The sequence below is a fragment of the Vicugna pacos genome, chromosome 1, assembly GCF_048564905.1.
Source record: "Vicugna pacos chromosome 1, VicPac4, whole genome shotgun sequence".
Lineage (NCBI taxonomy): Eukaryota > Metazoa > Chordata > Mammalia > Artiodactyla > Camelidae > Vicugna > Vicugna pacos.
In genome coordinates this window covers 1,788,340-1,810,629 of record NC_132987.1, presented here as the reverse complement: position 1 = coordinate 1,810,629, position 22,290 = coordinate 1,788,340, and the positions used below count along the sequence as shown (strand labels likewise).

General features: G+C 46.6%; 1 protein-coding gene across 1 annotated transcript in view; it reads right to left on the bottom strand.

Moving 5' to 3' along the window:
* LOC140699211 (GDP-fucose protein O-fucosyltransferase 2-like) overlaps window positions 1-22,290 on the bottom strand; it is a 51,205-nt gene that overhangs the window by 13,819 nt on the left and 15,096 nt on the right. The window contains exon 3 of the transcript XR_012077238.1: window positions 4,067-4,162. The gene's annotated coding sequence lies outside the window, so the exon portion shown is untranslated. The remainder of the gene's footprint in view (window positions 1-4,066; window positions 4,163-22,290) is intronic.

Below are 22,290 nucleotides of genomic sequence, written 5' to 3'. Positions count from 1 at the left end.
AGACCACAGGACCTTACAGAAAGTACCCATGAACGAGGGTGCCCTGGGCCACGTACTCGGTTATCCCTCTAACCCTCCCACCCTGTGAAGTCGGGATCATTACGGTCCTGGCTCTACAGGTGAAGAACCGGGGCCCAGACACGATCAGCCAACCGCATTCACTCTGCAGACCAGGACACAGAGCGGGTTGTTCAGCTCACACAGTGCGCTGAGACAGGTACACACACAGACCAAACAGCAGCACGAAAACCAATTTGTCATAACACCAAACAAAGACAGTTGGTCGGACGCGAACAATGGAAAACGCATCTAGAACAAGACCCACAGTTAGTCAAAGGCGGCCCTCTGGGGTGTCAGCTGTTGGAACGTCCTCAAAGCTCGCTGTCACTGTCTCAGAAAACTCTGCAGCCAAGGCCAGGCTGGGCATCCCGGACCCCACGGCCAGAGGCCAGTTCACAGCCGGAGCTGAATTTCACAAAGGACCCCAACAGTGGGACGAGGCCACAAGGCAGGGGGACACAGGGCAAATCTGGAGCGAGACCCTGTGCTCTGCAGGGAGAGAAGCCGTGGAGTGGCCGTGACTGGGACACGACAAAGGAAAACCGCAGCTGCATCAAATGGTCAGTGGGAGGCAGGGTGGCCACTGAGTGACGACCCCGCTGTGCCTGAGCCCTGTGGCTGTGGAGTTTAAACAGAGGCAAACGCGACAATAGCACAACCACGTCCTTTTCCACTCAGCAGGCCGTGCTCCTGGCCTGTGCTCACAGCTCCTGCCCTGTGTGTTAGGGGCCAGGAGGAGGCGCAGCCCGGCTCCCTGGACCATGTGTGCTGGTGTTCCCGTGGGAGGGGGCGGGGCGGGGCATTCAAAGGCTTCCAACCAGGCGACATACTAAGAACTATGTTGTAAATCACAGTCGCACACGCACAACTGAAACAGACTTCCAGGGAACTCTGATGATGGTCGAGAGAGTGTGACATTTTCATTCATTCCATTCCTTTTGTTCACAGCACACACACACACACACACACACACACACACACACACAAAACAACCCAGATTACACAGACCCCAGTGAGTTGCAATTTGACGTTTAAAAAATACTGTCATAATCTATGCTAAATAAATGAACTCAGTCCCACGCAGGTACACTGCAGGAGCCACTGGACTGAGGTAGAACATGAAGTAACACGAGGACCTGGACTGGGCACTTGCAGGGGCTGCCAGGAGCTCTTGGGTTTGTCTCCAGGGTCACTGCCCTCTGCTGAGGTGCTTGCTTTCTTCAAAGAGGAAAAATCTAGAGGTTTTCTAACTTTCCAGTCACTGTCCAGTCATCAGCCACGTCTAGTTTATCTCACCAGTGCTGCAAACTTCCTCCCTGCCTCCCCACCCACCGGAGGCCACTCTGAGGGTCTAGGGTGGGCGAGGCAGTGGGGTGCTCTTCCTCCCTGAGGCCAGCCCTGCCAGGGCAGCAGGTGTAATAAAAAAGAACAAATCTGACTCCATATTAGTTCTGTTCCTCTGGCTTTAACCCTGTGCCCTGTTTTCTAGGCTGTCTTGCTAGCTCTACACCTTTTATAAAACAATGTTGCCTTTGGCCTGAAATAAACAGGAGAGCCTATTCTCAAGGCTCTGACCTTTAAGGATATTAACACTTTTGCGCTTACATAAAGATAACAAGTTGCAGAATAGGAAAAGTTTGTTTTGCTGTAGGTTTTACAGGGACACCATGACCTAACCCAGGTGGACAGCTGCAAGAACAAAGGATTCCAAGAACAAAGAATTCCTACATCAAAAAGTTTGCAACAACCAAGCACACCCTCTCCCCAAGTCAGAATTCAGGCTCCTTTTATACTAACAGGGGAGTTTTTTCTGAATAAAGTTATTATTCCTTGCCCAAACACCTCATCTCCCGATACAGTGGCCTGTCGTGCAGCAAGCAGAATGAGTTTGAACTTGGTAACAGGTATATAAGATTTGTTATTTGCATCTCTTTAAAAGAGAACTGTGTAAACAAACATAATAATAACATAGAATGGAGTTCATAATAAGAAAAAGTAAAATGCACAGCAACAAGTTCACAAACGCCAAGAAGGGAGAAACAAAGACGTGTCACGTGATGCATATCTTCAGATATGCTGGGTGATTCGTGCACTGTAATAGACCTTGTGAAGAAGATGGTTGTAAGTTAAAGATACCCCTCCCAGACCCAAGGTAACCAGCAAAATTACAAAACAAAGCTATAACCAATAAGCCAACAAAGGAAGTAAAAGTGGAGTCACAGAACACAGTCAACATACAAAAAATCGGAAACAAAACAAAGAGTGGACAGGGCAAACCAAAAGCAAAAAACAAGATGAGAGACTTAAACCTGACCACATCAGTAATACAGATACTGTAAACATTCCCAATTACAAGCAGAGGTTGCCAGATTAGATTAAAAAAGGGAAAACCTGGCACTTTAAATAAATACTTTAAATTAAAAGGCACAGATGAATTAAAAATAAGAGGTTAGAAAATTACACGCCTTCTGACAGTATTTCAAAGGAAAGTTGGAACGGCTTCACTAACACTAGCCAAAAGTAGCTGACCAGGATAAAGAGGGTCATTTCTTAGCGGTAAGAGTTAACTCATCAAGAGGACTTTACACTTCTACACGTTTACAAGTGGAATGACAGCTTGAGAGTACGTGAAGCAAAAACTGATATAACTGGAAGGAGAAATAGGAAAATTGGTAACTATGTCGAGAGGTCACTGCATCCCACTCAGTAACTGGGAGGACACGTAGCCAGGAAGTCAGCAAAGACATAAAAGACACTAAGAGCGCTGTCAACCAACTGGCCTAACTACATTCACGGAGCATCCAGAACCACAAGAATTCTACAAAAGCAGGATACACATTATGTTTAAGTGTCTTCAGATCATTTACCAAAAGACCATACCCTGGGACATAAATTGAAGGAGGTTCAATATTTAAATGTTCTCCAACCACAATAAAATTAAATTTGAAGTCAAAAACAGAAACATCTTTGCAGAATCCCCTAAAGAATTAAAAAAAAAAAAACTCTTAATAACCTATGGGTCTAAAAAAATTGTAAGAAAAATTATAAAATATTTTGAATTGAGTAAAAATAGAAGCACAACCTATTAGAAATTTGGGATACTGCTGAAGCAGTACTTCAGAAGTTCACAGCACTAAGCACTTATACCAGCGGAGATAAAAAGATCTAAAATCATTGACCCCAGCTTCTACCTTAAAAAAAACTACAGGAAGAGCAAATCAAGACCAAAATGAGCAGAAGACACTAAACATGAGAAAGGATATTAATAAAATAGAAATAGAGAAATAGATTTATTTGCTCAAAAGCAAATTCTTTTAAAACAATTAAATTGATAAACCTCTAGCCAAAATGATTAAGAAAGAAAAGACACAAATGACCAAAATCAGGAATGGGAGAAGTGTCATCACCACAGTTCTACAAATATTACAAGGATAACAAAGGAATAATGTGAACAACTTTATTCTAATAATTTTTACAACTTAGATTAAACAGACAGATTCCTTAAAGATTAAAAAACACCAAGTTCATTCAAATAAAAAAATAGCCTGGTTAGTTCTATTTAAAGGAATTGAATTTGTTGTAAAAACTTTCACAAAGAAAACTCCATGCACCAGTAAATTCTATCACACATTTAAGAAAGAAATAATACCAGTTCTATACAAACTCTTCCAAAAATTATACAGGAGGAAATATTCCCAAACTCTTCTATAAGATCAGCATTACCCTGATACCACAAGAAGACAACATAGGGTAAGAAAACCACAGACTAATATCCTTCACAAACCTAAATGGAAAAAATCCGTACAAAACTTTAGCGCACACAGTACACACTCACACATGTACACCTACACATTCACATACATATTAGCATGTGTAGTACATGCACACTTGTGTGTATACGATGGACTCACATGTACACATACACACACGTACATATATACACACAGGCAGGCTCATACACATGTGCACATACACACACCCAACACATCTACTCCAGTCGACCTACCATGAGGCGCCAACGTGTGCAGCAGCTGTTCTCTGGAGGTGTGCACTTCTCTTGATGAAAGCATTTAATCCAGTGTCCCAAACACTAGAATGTGTCCTGGTGAAAGAGCAAGGTAGTGAATAAAAAGGAAAACCTCTTATGCACCAACAAACTGGACAATCTAGAAGAAATGGGTAAATTCCTAGAAACATACAACCTACCAAGGTTGAATCAGGAAAACATACAAAATCTGAACAGACCTCAACATAATATAGGCCATGTATGACAATCCTACAGCCAACATCATAATCACCAGTGAAAAGCTAAAAGCTTTTCCTCTAAGATCAGGAAATAAGACAAGGATGCCCACTCTTGCCAATTTTATTTAACATAGTGTTGAAGTCCTAACCAGAACAGATAGCAAGAAAAAGAAAAAGACATCCAAATAGGAAAAAAAAAAGAAGTAAAACTATCTCAGTTTGCAAATGACATGATATTATATACAGAAAACCCTAAAGACTCCATTGTTAGAGTTAAACTGTTAGAACTAATAAATGAATTCAGTGAAGTTGCAGGATAGAAAATCAATGTATCTGTGTCATTTCTATATACTAATAACGAGCCATCAGAAAACAAAATTAAGAAAACAATTCCAAACCTATGGAATGGAAGAAAATATTTGCAAATGATGTATGTGACTGACAAATGCTTAATTTCCAGAACAGCTCATACAACTCAGTAACAAAAACCCAAAGAACCCAATCCAAAAATGGGCAGAAGACCTCAATAAATATTTCTCAAATGAAGACATACAAATGGCCAACAGGCACAGAAAAAATGCTCAATATCACTAATTATCAGAGAAATGCAAATCAAAACTACAATGAGGTATCACTTCACACCAGTCAGAGACCCCACTAGGGCCAGGGTGAGGGCACCAGCCTTGAGCTCAAGGTGACAAACAGCAGCTGCTTTAAAATGGAAGAAACCTGCATAATTTAAAAGTTCACAAACAATAAATGCTGGAGAGGCTGTGGAGAAAAGGGAACCCTCCAACACGGTTGGTAGGAATATAGTTTGGTGCAGCCACTATGGAAAACAGTATGGAGATTCCTCAAAAGACTGAAAACAGACTTACCATATGATCCAACAATCCCACTCCTGGGCATACATCCAGAGGGAATTCTAATTCAAAAAGACACATGCACCCCAATGTTCACAGCAGCACTATTTACAATAGCCAAGACATGGAAGCAACCTAAACGTCTATCAACAGATGACTGGAAAAAGAAGTTCTTGTATACATATACAGTGGAATATTACTCAGCCATAAAAATATAAAACAATGCCATTTGCAGCAACATGGGTGGACCTGGCGACTGTTATACTAAGTGAAGTAAGCCAGAAAGAGAAATAAAAATACCATATGATATCACCTACAAGTGGAATCAAAAACAAAATTATTTATAAAACAGAAAGAGACTCACAGACATAGAAAACAAACATACGGTTACCAGTGGGAGAATGGGGTGGGGTGGAGGGATAAACTGGCAGTTCAGGATTTGCAGATACTAACACTATACATAAAATAGATAAACAATGAGGTTCTACTGTACAGTACAGGGAACTTTATTCAGTATCTTATAATAGCCTGTAATGAAGAAGAATATGAAAAGGAATATATATATTATACATAACAATCACTATGCTGTACATCAAAATTAACATAACATTGTAAACCAACTATAATTCAAGAAAATGAAAAAAATCCCATTTTCAATTGCATCAAAAAGAATAAAATTCTTATGAATAAATTTAACAACAACAAAAGGCAAATCTTAAAGATTTCAGGAGACACATGGGACATTGAGACATTTAGAGGGAACATGTGATGTCCCCACATGTGGACCCCCTGCCATGTGCACACTGGGGCTATGCAGATGGAAAGAAGCAGTGGATGTCACAGGTGGGACATGGGCTGGAGTGGCCCCACCAGGGCCAGGGTGAGGGCGTGGGCCTCGAGCTCAAGGTGACACACAGCAGCTGCTTTAAAATGGAAGAAACTGGCAAAGTGACAGATGGAGTTGTACTCTAAGGTGGTAAAGAAGGAAGAGGACAGGACAGGGAGCCTCCAGGTCACACATTTCATCCTGAGAACAAAGACCAGAGTCTCCCCGGGGGACAGCGTCTTGGCCTGTGCCCTCCCACCCAGGGGAGGCCCATCTCTCCAGCCCCTGGATGGGGCGGGCCCCGCGTCTGCTCTGACAGGAGGCAGCACGAGTGGGCCGGCTGGCGGAATTCCTGCCTCTAGGAGCCCTGCATCCATAAAAGAAGAAAGTGATCAGTGGACTGCACAAAAATTAAATTCTCTGCCCTTCACACAGCACTGTTATGAAAATGAACAAAAAGGCCAGATTGGGGAGAAAATATCTGCAAATCGGCATCTACAAAGAACGAGTGGAAAATCTATAAAGACTCCCTGTGACTTCCTCGGGGGCAGAGAAGTGCCACCGTGAGACCTGGAGCAGGGGGGTGTCCCAGGGACAGCGGAGGGGCAGGGCTGGTGGCACAGCTTACCAGGGAGTCAGTGACTTGGTCCTGACACTTGGTCCTGATCCCTTGGGGGCCACGATGCTGAGCTCAACTGCTGGGAGGACAAGCGGACAATGGGGCAAAGAGCACAGGCTTCAGCGAGCAGTGGGTCACAGGGAGGAGACAGTACTGCTGCCACCACGCCCGTCCAGCCTTGCTCCCCACATGGCTGCCTGGCACAGCCCTGGGGGGGGGGCCCCAAGGTGGGCTCTGAAAGCACCTGTCTCTGGACAGACAGGGCCCCCTTGTTCACAGAGATAAGGAGCTTTGGACACAATGTGGCATTTCCTACCTCCATCCTGTCTTCTGGTTTCTCCCTGATCTGTGCGAGTCCAGTGTTCTCCTCCTGCCAGAGGACAGCCTACGTGCCTGGGCTTACCCAGATGAGCTGTGCCGCTCTGGGGACTCTGTCACCCTTTCTGGACCTGTTTCCTCCTCTGGCCTCTCCCTCTCCTCCTCTTGGTGGGTCCGACCCTGACCTCGACCCCACCGGCCCGTGACTGGCTGGCCACACCGTGTCTGAGAAATCGTGCTCTAGAAACTCAGAGTGAAGGCCCACTCCTCCCCCAGTCCCACTCACAGTCCCTTCAGCTCTGCTTTGGAAAGAAGACCAAAAAACAGGGTTTAAAACCTGCTTGGAATCAGGGAGGAAATCCTGCTGAGGAGGATGAACATGGGGCAGGGAGGGGGCAGAAGCAGCCCATCCCTCACCCGCTCCCTCCAGCAGCCCGCGGGCTGGGCCCACAGCCCCCTGCCGAAGCCTGTCCCGGCCAATGGAGGAGCCTCAGAAGGGGACCACATGGGCGCCTGGCATCTCACACCTGGAGTAGGTGGGCCCTCGGGCCTGGAGACCCTCCTAGACACAGGTCCACCCTGCAGCACGGGACCACATCCCTGACCAGGAGCAGCTCCCCGTGTGACATCCTCTGGAGGGCGATCAGCGCAGCAGCAGCGACAACAGGTACAGAGCTCAAAGACGTCCAGCTGCCTTCCGGGAAACGGTCACGGGGCCTAGGGCGTGGGCGTGAGGGCTTCACCGGCTGCACTCCAAACACATTTTAAGATGGGAGAATGTACCCGATGCACCTGAAGAGCCCCCCCAGGCAACACATAAACTACTCAAGAGGGAGGCCAGGCCCAGCCCAGCCAGGTGCCAGGGGGCGCCCAGTGTGTGCACCCAGGCAAGCCGGCCTGTGGCCGCAGCCGTGAGCCCTGAGCGAGGCCCGGGTCTATGCTGGGGGCCCACTCACTGTGGCCCCCACACAGCTCCAGGCTGGACAGAACCCCACACTCAGGACAGACATCGCAAGAGCACAGCTTTCTGTGATACTCTATGTCAGGCCAGCTGGGAAGAGGACCCTCTGAGACAGAAAAGTGCTGGTCTGTGCATGAGTGCGGGGACCACCTCAGGGACAGAAAGTCCCACTGCGCAGGGCGTGGGAGCCAGTGTACAACTTGAGCCTGGACAGGACGTTGGCCCCTTCCTCAGCCGAGAGGCCTGTGGGGACAAGCCCGGGCGTGGCCCGGGGGGAGCTGGCTGCAGGAGGCAGGCTGGGGGGGGGGCAGAGGGAACTCAGCAGGGGCCTCACTTGGGCCACCATCAAAGGACCACCTGGAAGATGTCACCGCCCTGATGTGCACAGTGGGAAGTCAGAAGCAGCTGGATGACAGGGCGGCCGTCTTCCCGGGAAAGGCCCCGAGAACACCCCGCACCGCTGTGCTCTCTCCTGCAGCCCCAGCGCCGCAGGCGTCCACGAGCCTAGGCGCCGCGAGTGAACTGCCAGGCCTAGGGGCTCAGGGAGGTGGCACCTGTGCCTCAGAGCCCCGCACAGAGGGTCTGGGAGAGAAGAGAGGTTCAGTGCCTACAGGACAGCTGCCTGGCCTCACATCCTGGCTCCGTCTCAGTTCCATCACATCTAACGGCCATAATCACCACTTTCCTCAGCAAGGTGTTCTGAGCAGGGGACAAATGCCTCAGGCCCTCGCTGAACCACAGGGTCCCCACTCAGTATCACCCTCTCAGCATCTCTGATTACAGCTCTTCAAGATTCTGCTCTCTTGTCTCCTACATCTTTTAAACCTGTTACTTGCACCTAGAAACACACTAAGGTGCCCCTCAAGGCACATCAAACAAGTGGAACTCCTTCCTCCAGTGCCAGCCTCGCCCCTTCCTTCGCCATCAATATTCTTCAAGTCCTCCTCTCTCACAGCTCCAGAACTGCTCTCCCAGCACGAGCTGCCATCTTCATCCAGGGACCCCTGCTGAGGGAAGCCCTCTGGTCTCTCCATCACCTTGACTGCCCGCATGATCTGGAGTTAGAACAGGGAGACTGAGTCAGCGCCCAGGAGGGAAGGAAGAACTGAAAAGGCAGAGGGACACTGGCAAGCCCCGGACCCCAACAGGTGACAGGAGAGCACCAGGGGCCAGGAGGTGCCAATTCCTGAGGATGGGGGAGAAAGCTGCTGGTGGCTCAGGTGTGTACACCCAAGCACAGTGGGTGTCAGGACAGATGGCCTCAGCAGAGTCAGCCACTGTCCCCAGATCCCTTTTCCACCTCTAGCACCACAATCTAGCCCCTTACTCACATTGGGGGACTCGACAACACGGAATGACAATTTCACTGTGCAGCCTGCTGTGCAGTTAGATGTGGCCAAAGACATAGGAGTTGAAGAGTTACGTGGAAGCTTCTGGGATATTTCTTATAGGCCGCTTATTCTTCTTCTCTCCTCCCTGCTATTGCTGGAATACAGTTGTGATGGCTGGATTTGTACCCACCATCTTACTTCAGGAGGATGAAGGCCACACTAGTGACAGCAGACCATTTAACTACATGGAGACAAGGTTGTGAGGGCTGCATAAATCAGATCTGCCACATCAACCATAAAGTGCCTGCCCTGGAATATGTATGTAAGAGAGAGAGTAATCTCACTTGGATAAGCCACTGTCATACGAAGTTCCTAACAGCAGGTTGTATTTCTGACCAAGAGCTCAGTGTTAACTCCATCCACAAGATGAGTGACAGTGCCAAAGCTAACCCCACATCAATAGCCAAGAGCAAAGTACACAACCTTTCCCACAGGAAACAAAACAGCCATCTGGGAAGATCAAACACCCAACCCTGATTAAAAACAAAAGGAGCAAACAACCTGAGACAAAGGATCACTGACATCATAAAGATACTGCCTGAAATCCACATCCAATTACAAACCCAGCCCTCAAGCCTCAGACCATGATAAACATTACCTTAGGAGCAGACAGCTACATTGATCAGTTTTAGCCAGTGAGATAAGATACAAAGCCAGAAACCAAAGGGACAAATTTATGAATACGGATCATACAAAATACCCCAGTGTCCTATGAAAGCTGTGTATAAACCTTAATAGGTTTATCTTGATTATCAAAATGTGACTTAAATGTAGTATCCCTAATAACACTAGATAATTAAACAACTGTGAGGACTCTGCTTTTTGGAAGATGGACAAGTACTTTCCCCTATTCCGCCTCTAAGTACCCTGAAAGTCCTGGACACCACACATGAAACAGTCATCTGAAGGCTCTGAAAGGCAGACGGAAGGAGGCAGAAACCTCAGGACCAGGAATGCCATGGAGGTAACACCTGGGTCTGTCTCTTTTCCTCACATGTCCCACAGTGAGCACTGGAGATGCAGGTGGCCCAGAAATACCAACAGGCACAACTGTGAACTCCAACAAAAGTCAACTCTCTCTGGCCAAAGACTCAGGATAGGGCAGCCTCTAGAGAAGAAAACGACTATACAGTAACTGTCCTACTCCAGGCAAACCATCAAAAAAAAAAAAAAAAAAAGAAAAAAGAAAATTTCCACCCTTCTCAGGCTGTGATGAAGGACCAGCCTCAGGCTGGGGTGTCAGACGGGCCATGCAGAAAGCTCTACCTTTGATTTCAGCCAGCTGTTAAGTCATGGCGCCACCCCACCTTGCTCCACACAGTCAGTAAAAACTAACAGCTTTTTTATTCTTCTCTCCCAGTAAGAAGCCAGAATGCTCTCCTGCACAGCAGGAAGGCGGTACTCCCACCTGCATGAGTCCCAACACAGGCCCAGTGTGGAGCTTGAAGTTGTAGCCCAACCTGGCAGCATCAAGGTGGTGGTACTCACCTTCCTCTGCCAAGTAAAGCCAGGGGAATCCAGCCAAAAGAAAAAATTCCACATAAAAGAGTCTCATACGTAATATCCAGCTTCTAATCAGAAATCACTCATCATACAAAGAACCAGAACGGTCTCAGTGGATGAACACACGTAATCAACAGACACCAATACCAAATGACAACAAGATTTTAAAGAAGTCTTCATAAGAATGACTCAATAAACTGCAAACATGCTTGACAAGATGAAAAAACAGAAACTCTCAGCAAAGAAATAAAAGATATAAAAAAAGAATCAAACAGAAATTTTAGAACTGAAAAAAAAAAAGAAACCTGAAATGAAAAGCTCGACAGATGGGAAGAACATCAAAATGGAGAGGACAGAGGAAAGCTTAGTGAACATGAAGAAAGAACAGTAAAAACTGCCCAAAATGAAACTGGAAAAATACTAACCTCAGGAACCTGTGGGACCTGTGTAACAAAAGATCTAATATTCCTCTCAATGGAGTCACAGAAAAAGGGGAGAAAGGAGGTGGCTGAAAAAATATTCAAAGAAATAATGGATGAAAGTTACCAAATCTGACAAAATACATAAACCTGTACATTCAAGAAACAAAATTCCAAAGAGAACAAACAAATCTCCTCCAAGACACAATATACTCAAACTTCAAAAACTAAAGCAACAAACGTGAAGCAGTGAGGGTAACACCTAACCTACAGAGGTTAAGACAAGACAGATGACAGTGGTTTCCCATCACTCTCATACTAAAACCAGACAGTGATCACAAAAAAGAAAAGTATAGGCCAAAATCACCAATGAACACAAGTGCAAATCCTCAACAAAATACTACCAAACCAACTCCAACAACACATTAAAAGGATCAGACACCAGGATCAAGTGGGATTTATCCCAGGGATGTAAGGATTTCTCAGTATCCACAAATCAATAAAAATGATAAACATTAACAAATTGAAATACAAAATCCATATGATCACCTCAATAGATGCAGAAAGGCGTATGACAAAATTCAACATTTATTTGTGATAAAAACTCTTCAGAAAGTGGGCATAGACAGGACATACCTCAACATAATAAAAGCCATATACGACAAACCAAAGCTAACATCATACTCAACAGTGAAAACCTGAAAGCATTTCCTCTAAGATGAGGAACAAGACAAGGATGCCCTCTATCACCACTTTTATTCAACACAGTTTTGGAGTTCCTGGCCACAGCAGTTGGAGAACAGAAAGAAATGAAAGGAATCCAAATTGGAAATGAAGTAATAAAACTGTGACTGTTTGCAGATGATACGATACTTATATAGAAAATATGAAAGACACAAACAGAAAATTACAAGAGCTCATCCATGAATTCAGTAAAGTTGTAGGATACAAAATTAATACAAAGAAATCTGTTGCACTTCTGTAACTAACAACAAAATACCAGAAAGCAAAAATTAGAAGAGGTGCCAAGATGGTAGAGAGACTCAAAGCTTGCCCTCTCCCACAAATACACCCAGAATTACATCCACAAAACCAATGAATCGCAAAGAACACCTACTGAACATGGGCAGTGTATCTCGCTTCAAAATATAGGAGGATCCTCACAAAATCTGGAGCGGGGGAAGAAAAAAGGAAAAGAAAATTTCGGTGCAGGACCAGCGCTGCAAGGATGGAGTGGCACAGGAAGACAGGTGCGTCCCGTTAGGACCCTGAGGCGGGTCCCAGCCGCCACTGTGGTTCATGGTAACTCCACTATTAGTAGTTCCTGAACCCCGCGTTTTTGCCGCCGCTTATACGCGGGTTTAGGAGAGCAGGTACAGCCCCGGGAGGTGGGAGGGAGCCGGACGGCTCCGGAGCATCTCCGACTGACCCTCAGACCATGGCCTGCTCCTGGCAGGCGGGTGCGGTGCGGGCGCGGGGCCTCGGATGGAATGGGGGCTGCCCCATGAGAGCCCCTGGATTTGCTCTCATCTTCCCCGCGTCCTGAACTTGGGGGCGGCCTCTAAAGTCCCAGGTTCATGGGACTCAGCCCAGGTGGGTGCAGGGATCTTGTTCATTCACCCCAGGCCAGAGGGAAGAGGGACGGGAGCTTTTAAAGTGTCAAAGTTAAGAAGCCAAGGCTGGAGAGCAAAGTAGGAAGGTGCACTGGCCAGGCCACCATGGATCCCGCCGCGATGCTGGTCCATTGCATCAGGGGAGGCTGGCAGTTGACTGGGCAATGAGACATCCCCTGCTGTGGTATAGTTTACAGGCAATTGAAGGGATTTTGACAGGTAATTTTAATCCCATAATTGTCACTTTCTCTGCGGGAGATCAGGTCCAAAGTCATGGTGAATCTGGCAGGGATCCACCCTGAACTCCAGCCTGGGACAGTGGAGGACCCACCCAGGAATCATCCTCTTAGCTCTCACCAAAGGGCACTGTAATAGAGAAGAACAAATCTGACTCCATATTGGATCTGTTCCTTTTCTTTTAAACCTCTGCCCTGTTTTCTAGGCTTAGTCTTGCTAGCTCTGCACCTTTTGTAAAACAATGTTGCCTTTAGCCTGAAATAAACAGGAGAGACTATTGTCAAAACTCTGACTTTTAAGGATATTAACAGTTTTGCACTCCTGTAAAGATAACAAGTTGCAGAATAGAAAAATTTTGATTTGTTGCAGGTTTTACAGGAACACCATGATCTGACCCACCTGGACAGCTGCATAGAATTCCAAGAACAAGGAAATCTTACACCAAGAAGTTTGCAACAACAAACCACAGCCCCTCCCCTTTTTAGTAGAAAAGGAGCCTGAAGTCTGACTTGGGGAAGATGGTTCTCCAAGATATTAGTCTGCCATTATCTTGGTCTGCAGCTGTCTACGTAGACCAGGTCATAGTGCCTCTGTAAAACCTCTAACAAAAGTTATTTTCTATTCTGCAACTTTTTGTCTTTATATAAGTGCAGAAGTGTTAATATCCTTAAAGATCAGAGCCTTGAAAATAGGCTCTCCTGTATATTTCAGGCTAAAGGCAACATTGTTTTACAAAAGGTGCAGAGCTAGTAAGACTGAGCCTAGAAAACAGGGCACAGGGTTAAAGCCAAAAGAACAGATATTCTATGGAGTCACATTTTTTAACTTTTCTATTATAGCGTATTCTATTTTTGTTTTAAGTTTATAGAATAAAATTTAGGCTTTTCCCATTTTAAATTGTGCAATTTTAAGGAGCATTAAGTGCATTCACCGTGCTGTGAGACCAACACCACTGGTTTCAGACTATTTCCTTCCTCAAAGTAAAAGCTTGTATACAAAGCTAACCCCACATCCTACCTCCCCCAGCCCATGACAAGCCCTAATCGCCTTTCTCTCTCTTTACCTATCCTGGAGGGTCCCTATCAATGAAATCATATAAAAGTTGGATTTTTTTTTTTGTCTGCCCACATATCTTAAGTAGGGACGGGTGAACTTTTTGTTTGTTTTCACGTGAATTGGCATTTTTGTATTTTGAGAGGAAAATCCAGATGGATTAAAGTTGAGACGTACCAAATGCAACCCTTTTAGTAACTCTGTATGATCTCGGGGTAGGCATTGTGGTTCTAAGTGTGAAACCAGAGCCAGAAGGGAGATGCTTAGCTCTTCTTGTGGCAAAATAAAACCAAACAAAAGCAGAAAACAAAGGCCAAGGAAGACAGCTGGAAAGACAAACCACAGCCTGGAAAAAGCATTCCTCATGACCAAAGGTCGGAGAAAATCTTCACATCCCTGTGGTCCAAAAACCTCTTGAAGCCCAGTGTTCTGAAAAGAAACAAAACACACATGCAGTTCCAAAGAGAGGCAATGCAGGTGGCCGGTGTGTGCTAGAGATGCTCGACCTCTCAGGTGAGGACACAGGCAGACGGACAGACTGCAGAGACAGCATTGGCCACCATCATACTGGCAGGTCTTTAGCCCGGTGACAACCAGCCCTGGTGACAACGTGAGCAGGCAGAGGCCCCAGGAGGTCCCCTGGAGGGAAGAGCAAATGGACGCTCCTCTGCGGCAGAACAAGGTGCAGGATACATCAATGTGCCACAGGAGCATCCCTTCCCTAGCAGTGCTGATCCTTAGAGAAGATCCCACCAAAGTTCTTGCACAATTTTCAAAGATAATTTTTCTTCAGTAACATGAATTCAAAATAATCAATATGTCATCAAGGGGTTTTCAGAAATGACCTGCCCTGGGCCCGAACAATACACACACATAAATACACACATATACACATAAATATATGCACACATACATACAGGAAAAGAGACAGACAGGCTGAAACACAGAGAAGCAGGGGAGACAGAGAAACAGAGAGAGAGGCAAGACAGAGAGAGAGGCACTGAGGGACAGAGACAGAGAAGGAACACTGGAGCTGGGAAGGAGTGGAACTCACGCACATTTTCACAAGTCTGTCTACATGTCAGAAGCTGTTCCCAAAGCCCATCCACCCTCCAGTGGAGGGTGTGGTGATCACACAATGGCGTGGGAACAGAAGGCAAAAAATAGGAAGCCATTGTGGGGCAGCCCACCACAGAGGCCGAGATGGGACACTGGGCCTGTATGTCAACATGACAGAATGACCTAGGAGGTTGTATGCCAGAGCGGACGATGTCAGAGTTGTATTTAATTTCAGTCTCACGACTGGGAGCTGGGAAGCAAGTAGCAAGGAAAGTGACTTTCTCCAGACCCCAGGGCAGATCCCGGCCTGTGTGGCATGTGCCCTGCTCTCCGCCAGCCCTCTGTGGGGTCGTTCCTTTGCTGAGTCTGTGCACGAGCTCCCTGTGATGCCAGCCCGTGGGGGTGACAGATGCAGTAGGTGTTTCTAGGTCTAGAGACAGGATGGCTTCTCTAGGAAGCAGGGGCCAGAATGATCCCCACTGTGCCGATGGGGGATTGGGGAGACCCTGAGGGGCATGTGGCTTGTCCAGGGTGACAGCAATGCTGAGTGGGGGGAGCCAGGTCTGAACCCAGCTGTGTCTTCAGAGCTGTGGCACTGGCTGCATCCAGGCCTCCCCAGGGCTATTCGGGGTGCTGAGTTGGTGTCACTGTGTGTGGACATGGCATGGAGTGAGAAATGACAGATCATCAGCCCAGAAAGGCCCTTGGGGAGCTTTGTGTCAGGAGGAAGTTTGGATAAGGGGACCCCAGGAAGTGACCTTACTTCCCTGGCAATAGAGCCCAACAGAACTTGGAACCGAAGTCACCAGGCACCCATTCTGTAGAGAAGTCCCTACTCAGCTCACCTGGTGGGAGACAGAGGCATGTTCTGCTGCATCCCAGTATCCCGAGGCCACAGCCCCCGGAAAGCCCGCAGCGAGGGGCTGTACCAACGCTGCCGGCTCTGGGTCAGGTCTCACCCAAGGTACCTCTGTCCTTTTGGCCAGAGAGACCCAAAGGTAACACAAGGAGGCCCAGGGCAGGCCTGCCCTGGCCAGGCCACCACTCAGATCACACCCTGGTAGCCCCACGGCCCCGTCCTAGCTGGTGGAGTTGGAGCAGTCATGTTGGGGATGGGTTTCTGCCTCAAGCAAGAGCAGGTCCGAGGCCTGGGGGGCTGGCCATATCCACAGCGCAGATCAAAGCTGGCTGGCTGGGATGTGGAGAGCCGGGGAATGGTCTTGCTGCTCGAGATGGAGCCCATGCTCTCTGGGTATGTTTCTTCCCTCCCGGGTGTCTGAGCTGAACAAAGTCCCTGCCTGATCTGGCAGCAGAGGGTCGAGTGGACAGAATCAGGAGTGTTCCTGGACGGGTAGGGCTCTGAGACTTCCAGGCCGGGTCAGCTGCTTGTCACTGACATTGCAGAGCCAGATACCACGTACTGAACAGAAGCTGATGAATAATAACACCAACGCCCCCTCCCCAAGTGAAGGGCTGATGTGCAACTCTTCTGAGGGCCATTGCAGGCTCCAGGTGGATCTGGATAGTGAGTGGTCCCCAGCACCATGGCCCAGAAATCAGTTGGGCACGCCTCCGACCCAGACCTCACCCAGGGCTCTCCCAGGGACCTACCCGGGGCTGACGGGTAGCTCAGCACACCCGGCTCTGACCTGGAGCACCATTCCCACCTCGCTGCAAGTCAGGTGGAGGACCAGGAGCCACCGAAGCAGAGCCCGAAGGTCAGAAATGTAGGGCTGGTGCATGTGTGTGGGTGAGGGAGGGCCGAGGGCTTGGACACACAGGGAGGTGTCCCCACAGGCTACTGTTGGGACCAGAGCAAAGAATGGCCTCAGACAACCTGTCTGGAAAAATTCAGTCACAGAACACATCCTGTGGGCACTTTCTGGGTGGGAGTTGTCTGGAAAGCTCTGGGAAGGTTTCTGTCCTTGAAGAGGCACATGGAAAGGGAGGCAGGTGGGTAAATTTATCCTCTCTCACAGCATGAGCTCTTCCACAAGACTTAAAATTCTCTCCACATCCAATACTTACAGAGGGGGCAGGGGCAGGGGAAGATGTCAGAGACAAAAAAAAGGAGGATCTGGATCCAGCAGGAGACCCCGAGCTCCCTCCTGCCGCTCCTGCAGCTCCTCCTGAACCTGCATCTGCAGCTGGACTGCTGGGCAACAGAGAACCAGTTCAGGCACCACCACCACCTGGGGCAAAGCCCCCTCTACACCCACCCACACCTTCATCTCCAAAATGTTCTCCAAAATCCCACCATCAGTCCCCTCCCCTCCCAAACTTGATGTCCCTTCCGCTGGAGATGTTTTTGTTTGATTTTCTTTAGTTTCCTTTGTTTGTTTCACATGATTTATGGCATCCTTTATTTTTCTTTTTAGAGTTTCATGTAATAAAATATAGATTTTCCCCCATTAATTTGTGCAATTCAGGAGCATTAGGGGCATTCACAATGTTGTGCAACCATCACTACCATCTAATTTCTCACTATTTCTTTCCTCAAAGTGAACCCATGGATTCAGAGCGCACACTCCCCTCCCTCCTCACCCAGCCCCTGACAACCCGAAGTCCTCTATCTCTCTGCGTGTCTTTACCTCTCCTGGGTGTTCCCTGTCAATGAAACTTTTAAAAAGGCGTTTTTTCGTCCCTGCCCTCATGTTTTAAGCTGGGGCTGGTGATTTTGTTTGTTTGTTTGTTTTCACTTGAAACAGCACTATTTTAAGGGGATATCCAGAGGGATTAAAAATGTGATGTACAAAATGAAGCCCTTTTAGTAACTCTGTGCATAATCTCAGGGTAGACACTGCTGTTCCCCCTGTGACACCACAGCCAGAAGACAGAAGGGAGAAGCTTAGCTTTTCCTGTGGTGAAAACAAAACCAAACAAATCAAAAAAATTAGCAAAAGCCCGGAAATACTGCTTGGAAGACAAACCACAACCTGGAAAATGCATACCTCATAACCCAAGGTTGGAGAAATGTTTCCCATCCCTGTAGTCCAAAATCCTTTAGAAACCCAATGTTCTAAACAGAAACAGAACAGACATGGGCAGTTCCAATGAGAGGCAATGCAGGTGGCCAGTGTGTGTTAGAGATGCTTGACCTCTCAGGTGAGAACAGAGGCAGACGGAAACACTGCAGAGAGAGCACCGGTCACCATCACACTGGCGGGTCTTTAGTCAGGTGACAACAAGCCCTGGTGACAATGTAAGTGGGCAGAGGCTCCAGCAGATCCCCTGGAGGGAAGAGTGAAGGGACGCTCCTCTTCAGGAGAACAGGGTGCAGGACGCAGGATGCATCTCTCCCCCAGAAGTTCTGATCCTTACAGTTCATCCCACTAAAGTCCTTACACACCTATTCAAAGATGTCTTTTCAAGGGTGATCATCACAGCACTGGTTGAAACAGTTGGATTAAAGCAACGCTAATGTTGATGGAGAGGGGATGGGGTCCATTCGTTCTGGTTCATGTGGATGAATGAACGCTGTGCAGTTGGAAAAGTGGGTGCCTGGTCTCAACCCAATGTCAAGGGACACCTCAGGGTGGAAGTATGCAGAACCACTGTCTGCATCCAGGGCCCCATCTGCATGACCACATATGTGTGAAATCAATATAGATGTAAATTGATCTGATTGTGAGTGTGTGAGAGACAGAGATGGAGAGAGACAAACTGAGAGACACAGAGACTGAGACATAAGCACCAAATCATTCATGACAGTCACCTCTGTGGGTGGGAATTACAAATCTCTTCTCTTTTAGGCAATATTTCAATTTTTTGTACTGTGTCTGTATTACTCTACTAATTCTAAAAGGATTAAAATCCTATCTTAATGTGACCCATTCATTACTCATCTATGGAGTAATTAAAGTACATTAATCCTATTTTTAAAAAAATTTAAAGCCTTCTCAGGACTCTATTCCATGTCAGCTCCGTGGCAGCAGAGGTTCTCCAGGAGGTCGTGTCTCTTTTTAATCAGCATCCAATAGACGTGAGGAAGAAGTACCAGATTTGGACACTGAAGACTACAATAGATGAGAGATTCTGTCAAGAGAAATTAAGACCTACATTCACAGAGAAAAATCCCATATTCATGGAGCAGAAGGCTTCATTTTACTAAGATGACAATAGTCCAAGAATAGATCTAAGCATTCAGAGAATGCCTACCCAAATCCCAGGTGGCGTTTTGCAGGCATAGACAATCAATCTAAAATTCACGTGGAGAATCCAGGGGCTCAGAGTACATGAGTGAATCTTGACAGATAAGGACAAAGTTCGAGGAATGGAAACTCAGATGGAACCCACGGTTAACACAAAAGCACTTTAAGCTGAAGATACCTGAGATTAAATAGATGAGAAGAAAACCTGTCATGGAAGCCAATTCTCTCCTCTCCCTTTGCCCTATTAAGTTATGTTGATAACAAAGCCTTTAACGTTAACATGGTAGTTACTTTTCTGGTTGGCTCCTGCGTGTGTATAAATAAACCATTTCTCTCGTTCATCTCCTCTTTACTTCTGTGGGCTCATTAGGAGGGACTCTGGATGATGGGGACCTGCTCTTTTCTCACCTTCTTTAGTGATATCTTTTGTCCATGGTGAAGTACTTAAAAAAAAGAAAAGGCTCGTTGGTTTTGGGTCAGATTTGGAATATGTATACCTTTGGAGACCCCCTGGAGGAACAAGGGGGTTCAATGCTGCTGGGAGAATTTACTTGCCCAAATGCCTAACAAGACGTTATTTGCAAAGTTGATTTTTTTTTTTTAAAGATTCTTACACTAAAACAGATACCCTATCTAAACCTCTTGGATGATTAACTAGAAAGAAAAAAGGAGAACCATGTCTGGCCTAAAAACTCTTCCTTAACAAAACAGAAGGACAGAATCAGATTCAGAGCAAAAAATAAAATCCATTTATACCAACAACCTTCCAAATCTTTTGTACACTGTCCTCATGTAACCTGCCACATGGAACCCTGGAGAAGGCCCTTTGTCCAGAACTCGTGCTCATTTTCAGAGCTCGGCCAAGCGGGAGGTTGGTCCCCAGGGCCTGAGAGGGGCTATTTGTGAAATCTTCTCTGCTGAGACCCACCGGACTGAAGGGAACTGTGTGCTCTGAGGGAGAGAGAGCACACCGAGCCTCTCTGGAGGCATCTCTGAGATCCTCCCAAAGGCACACAGCTCTAACTCTGGACATGGAAATTTCTGATTGGCATCTTAGTTGGAATTCTCCTCCTGGATAGAAAGAAGCAGATTCAAGATGTTGCAATTGGATGGGCAGGTCAGCCTCTCGATGTTGTCGATGAGGAAGACACGCAATTCTCTGCAGAAGTAGGGACACCCATCCCTGCTCTGCTGACTTCATCTACAGAGAAACAGAGACGCGGCTCTAGGGGGAATTCAAAACCCACCAACCCTTCTCACCGACGTCAATGTCCACACTTTATTCTCCTGTCAGGTCTCTGCACAAAAACTGTAGCTAAGCCCCAAATATCACATACTTATCACCCTGAACCACTCTGTGACTGTGTCCAACTCAAGCATTAAGGCCTGTGACCTTTATTGTCAAATCGTGTCCCCCTTTCAGCCCGTCTCCCGCCATCATCCCAGCCCAACCTCGGTGTCTCTCTCCAGGCCAGCAGCACTCTTTCCACTGGCTTCCCATCAGCTTATGTTGCCCTGCTTCCATTGCTTATTCCCCATATGTTACCCACAACGGTCTTATTATAGTATGAATCGGATCAAGTTGTTCCGCTTTGCAAAATACTCTCGTGATTTTCCATTGTATTCAGAGGGATATCCAGAGTCCCTACCAAGGCCCTGTGTGATCCGGACCCGCACCCGTCTCTGCAGCCTCAGTTCTCACCGTTCTGCTCCAGCCCATCTTCACCGTCCAGATGGTCCCCACCAGGACAGCTGTGTTTGTAACTCCAAGTCTCGTACTTACACTTCTCCCGGCCTGGGAAGCTTTTCTTGTCTGTTACCTACGTGGCTTATTCTTTGCTTCATTCAGGACCTTGTTTAAATTATTTTACCCTCAGAGAGGACTTATCTGCCCACATTATTTAAAATAGCATGCACATATGTCCTATTCAATCATTTTCTCTCCTAATATGCTTTATGTTTCTTTGTGGCAATTATTAGTACTTTGTAGTACATAATATATTTATTTGCTTACTGGTTTATTGTCTATCTTTCTTAATAGACCTATATTCACGGAATCACAAATAAATATTTTAAGCAGTAACTTTCAAACAGCCTTTAAATTAATTCTTTTATCAGATGAGAATTTCAGAGGCTTCCACGGGTTGCTTAGGGGAAAAAAGAGAAAAGATTCAGGTTGAACTAGGTTATTAAGGACCTGGGAGTTGGTTATTTATTTCCTACATAGTAGTGTGTACCTGTTAATCCCAAACTCCTAATCTAGCAAAAGACCGAGCTGACTACTATTTTTAAAAGACATTTTTTTTTCTTTTTAAACTTGGGTTGATTGAAATCTCTTTTCTTCGTTCCTTTCCTCATTTTTTTTAAAGAATTTTTCTTATTTTTTTTTTACATTGAGTTACTGCGAATTGAACCCAGCACGTACTCTACCCCTTGAACTATACCATCCCCTCCAAAGACAATTATTTTTATACTTTGACAATACCATATTGAATTATGATTTTTTGTTCCATTTTCCCTTCATAGAGTTTATAACTGAGGGAGAGAGTCAGAGGAAGCCCTGGGCCATCCCTTCCTTCTCAGCGGGTCACTACACAGCAGAGGAGCTTGGCTGTCGCCAGGCCCAGCTCACCTTTCTGCTCTGGGGGCCGACTCAGGCCACTTCAATAAACAGCGGTCTGTTAGAAGCAGCAGAAAGCCAACTAGCGAACAACAATGACAAAAATGACCCACCTGCAGTTGGACATCATCTGCTCTGAAACGAACCTCTTAAATCTCTTCTTCCTATTAGTGGATGGTTTTCAAAAATATTCCCAAGGAGATGATTCTCACTCCATTTTTCTGGATTTCTTGGGGCTTCTATGACTTTAACTGCAGGCTTGATTTTCTGCAGAATATCTGGAAGCCAGGCAGAACACGTGAACAGACCCTGCAGGCCACGGCTGAGGCCTCCCGTCAAAACATTCCTGTTG